Genomic DNA, 3933 nt, shown 5'->3' with positions numbered 1-3933 from the left:
CGCTGTTGTGAACATCTCAGCCAAATTTTACATTCGTGCGCAGCGCGTGGAGCTCGCAAGCGGAGCGCGAATACTCTTTTTCTCAATCTTTCTTTTCAACACAAGCCTGCTCCTTACTCTATTCCGGGTGCTTTGGTCTAAATTAAACCAGAGCCCACCACTACGGCGTGCCTCAATCATAACTTGTTTTGGCACGTAAAACCCCAGAAAGAAGAAGAAGCTTTATTACGTAATATAGCAGATTCCCATACGTGACGTATTGACTCTTTTCGGGGAGCAGTTTGTTTTAGAGAAACGAGATGGCGCTCACGGGGGCACGCCATCTGATGCATGATAGGCTAAAGGTAATGAACATAGATGAATATGGCTCCAGAAGTCTAGGTAGTGATCACGAACGTATTAAGGTGAGTTTTAGAAGAGAAATGAAATGTAGGTAGGAGACAAGATGAACAACCAGGTGGGATATTTTACTCAGAAAAGCAGCTGGAAATAGCAACCCAACAAATTGAGGAAGTAATTTCAGAGGATACTAAAACAGAATGGACATATGCAAATTTAACAGGGCTATTTAGCTAGAGCTTGCGAAAGTAGGAGTCAGGCCCAAAGGGAACAGAAGACAAATCCAAGAGCTGGTGGGATGAGGAGGTTAAGAAGGCCATAGAGAAACGCCAGGAAGCATCCAGGGAACACAGATATTCAAAGCAGAGGGGTGAACCAGAAGCTGATGTAGACAGAAAATGGAATAACTTCTTAAGCTGTAGAAGGGAAGCATCCCATTTGATCAATGCGAAGATTAGAAGAAAGGGGACCCTATGGTTGTCAGAAGTAAACAAAAAGGATAGAAAAGCAGCGAAGAAATTTTGGAAACATCTCAACTCCTTGTGTAATAAGACTAGCCTAGAGCAGAGGTTTATAGTTACAGCTAAAGTTGTTCGACTAGAAGGAGATGAGGCAATGGAATATATAAGGACAATGATGACAGAAAAATTTAAAGAAAGAAACGTAGCATGTGTCCAATCTGGTGAAGATAGACTGTGAACGGCTGAACCAAACGGCTGAAGCAAAATACGTGCTGTGTTTGCGAAACAGCCAACATAGAACTTTACACACGCGCCTGTATTCCGTCACTATGAAACGACGAGAAATTACATTCCATCACCTCTGGGAGTAACCTAAGTCTCTCTCTAAAAAAAAAAAAAAAAAGAAAAAAAAAAGGCTGATTGCTTACACGGAAACTGCTAAGACTGGCACTTGATAATTAACTTACAGACTTCAAGATGTCAAGTTTATCAGATTTGAGGGAGATTATCAGAAGCGCGTGGCTTGTACTTAATGAGCAAGCGCGAATAATACATAATACATAATACCACTTATCTACCTATATATTGCGGTTCATGCCTTCGCAACATAAAGTACACAAAGAAAAAAATGCTCGCAGTATTGAAACTTTACAAAGATACAATAAGCACGCAATAAGAGTAAAATAGTTCCTTGGCTTCACAAGTATCAGGCGCAAAGATCACACGCACACACACACGCGCGCGCGCACACATACATGCACACACATACACGCACACACGCACGCACATACACAAACACGCACACACACACGCACACAACTACAAAATATGAGTTACAGGCATTAACTCACAAATTACATACATTTGAAAACTAATGCACGCGCGAAAACACAAAAAGCTTTGTCACGGCTCGAAGAGTCAACGAAAATTTCAGCCGACTCACTTTAAAAAAAAGTATAAGCACAGTTATCGGTGCTCTGTATTAAACTAAACGAAGAGTCCGGCTATGCGAAGAGCATTAAAATCTCCATGCAACTTCATCCACAAATATGAGGAAAGCTGCAACATTCACCTCGCAAAGAACGGCGTGCTTGGAAGGGGCGAAATCCCTTCTCCCGATGTTATGAAGCCACACTGCTTCCGACTCACGACATTCCGTTCACCCGGTGGTACTTCGCAAGTGTATAACGATGGCTCTGTTACCCCATGTGCCACCACCGCAGCCTTTGTCATCCAGAAAATGAACATCGCTTGACGGTTTAAATTAGACCACAAGTCCACTTCAACTGCCGCAGAACTTGTTGCTATCTGCGAGGCAATACGATTCCTTGCAGGAGAGCCTCCTCCCACATTGACTTTATTTTGCGACTCCAAACCCGCTCTTCAAGCCATTGAGTGCGCTATGAGAGAAGACCCTTATTATATTTTAGCTCTCGAAGGCGCAGAGCTTCTCGACATAGCGACAGAAGCGGCCACCATGTCGCCTTTCAGTGGATACCGGCTCACTGTGGCGTGATAGGAAATGAACAAGCAGACGCTGAAGCTAAAATAGCTGTAAATAATGCGCCAGAAGTAAGAATTGCGTTCTCACGAACAGACACGAATGCACTGCTTCGGTGCGTTATGCGCAACTCTACACTTGAGCACTGGACCAAACCAGATCGACGACACAGGCGACTGCACAGATGGGACCCAGAAATGAAGTTCCGCATGCCTCATAAACTGAAGAAGAGTATAATGTGTATGATGCACCGGATCGGTCTTGGTGTTGCACTCACGAGGCGTTATACGCATATTATCGGCTGCAGTGACACTGGTCCCAACTGCGATCGCTGCCAAACACGAGAAAAACTTGAGCATATATTTTGCTCATGCCCAGCGTACGCGCGAGAGAGGCAGAGCCTTATTTCTACTATTGAACGAGTCACTAAAAGACCAATATATGACGAGATTGTATTAGGTCCTTGGCCTGACGTCAACAGCGCAGCTGTGGTCATCGGAGCTACTATAGCCTTCCTTCAAGCCACTGGACTCGACACACGACTCTAGAATGACCCCAACGTGATGTACCTCTATATTCCCACGTGCCTTTTGTGCTTTGTATCTCTGGCTTTCCAATGATGAGTGCTATCGCGTTTAAGCGCTCGCGCAAACCTACCGCTAACCAGCTTCGTACCTACGATGGGCCCATCGTATCAGGCAGGACAAGTATCAGGGCGCATGTTTCTTTGCAGCCTTTAAATACTGCCTTCACATAGGTGATGCTCTCTGTTTTACTGATCGCCGTCCGTGCTCGCACATGTTGCTATTACTGGGCTAGTTGTTTTTTGGTTATGCGGGGCACAAGTTCGCCTCAATAAATGTTTTTGTTGCCGCACGCTCGCCTTTTGTAGTTACCGGTGTCTAGCACCACTAGCACCACCCCCTTCTCATGTGTAGAGTAGCAGGCTAGAGCAAACTATCGCCCAGGCCGACCTCTTTAGCTTTCCTCAAGTAAACCTCTCTCTCTCTAAGTTAAGCTCGAAATTAGACGTTTTCTGTACAGATTATATTAAACGTCTCGAAGATTTCTGCTGTAAGATCTGATGGAGACGTATAGTCTCTGGCTACTCTGTTGCTAATCTAAGCTGGGCTTGATTATCATTTCCAGAATATGATAAAACAACGAAGTGTCGATGTTTATGGCTCTAAAATTGATGGTTTGACAATATCTTATCTGGCTAGGTAGTAAGTTTATGTCAAAAGAAAATAGCACACTGATCAAAACAGTGTGGCTAATATAATATAGGGAGCAGACATTCTGCCGGCAGAGTCACTTGAAAATTTTGTCAGCAGTAATCCCGCTGCAGTACATGCCTCATAGATAAGTCGTTTCGACGGCGGCAAACCGTTGTGTCACTCGCTGTAAATGTGTTGTCACTCACTCACCCATTGAAACATACCAAGTCGCTCTGCTGGGTAGTTTGTGTGAATGTGTTGAGTTAGCATCCTTCCTGACCAACCTCCTATCCTCCGCAACAACCCAGTCTGTAGCTTGTCAGCCTATGTAACAAACGTAGCCTTGATCACTCGCATGTCAGCATATGTACAGATCTGAGCTACTCTCGCACTCACCCGTCGTCCTTCCGCGACA

Source organism: Dermacentor silvarum, chromosome 3 (genome assembly GCF_013339745.2).
Source record: "Dermacentor silvarum isolate Dsil-2018 chromosome 3, BIME_Dsil_1.4, whole genome shotgun sequence".
Taxonomy (NCBI): Eukaryota; Metazoa; Arthropoda; class Arachnida; order Ixodida; family Ixodidae; genus Dermacentor; species Dermacentor silvarum.
The sequence above is the reverse complement of the archived record's forward strand: the minus strand, read 5'-3'. Positions refer to the sequence as shown.